Source organism: Pteropus vampyrus, unplaced genomic scaffold (assembly GCF_000151845.1).
Source record: "Pteropus vampyrus isolate Shadow unplaced genomic scaffold, Pvam_2.0 Scaffold632, whole genome shotgun sequence".
Taxonomy (NCBI): Eukaryota; Metazoa; Chordata; class Mammalia; order Chiroptera; family Pteropodidae; genus Pteropus; species Pteropus vampyrus.
In genome coordinates, this window is record NW_011889413.1 from 33,956 (window position 1) to 34,270 (window position 315).

Consider the following 315-nt stretch of genomic DNA (forward strand, 5'->3'; position numbering starts at 1 on the left):
CTGTGGGGGCGGCCCCAGGATCAGGAGGGGCAGGTGGCCAACAGGCAGGATGAAGTGAGCGGGGTGCAGCGAAGAGAGGGGGCGGGGCGGAGGCAGGAGGAGTCAGCAGCAAGGCGCCAGTGTTCGGTTCAGGGCGGGTGGGGGTCCAGCCCGGATGACAGCGGGGCGCGGACGGAAGGGAAATGGGCGTGTCACCGGGAAGAGCGTGGCTCGGGAAAAGGGCGTTGCGGTGTGGGCGTGGCTGCGGGATGCGGCGGGTCGAGAGCTCGCGGTCGTCCGCGAGACCGCGGGACAGGCGGGGACGACGTCGGGGGG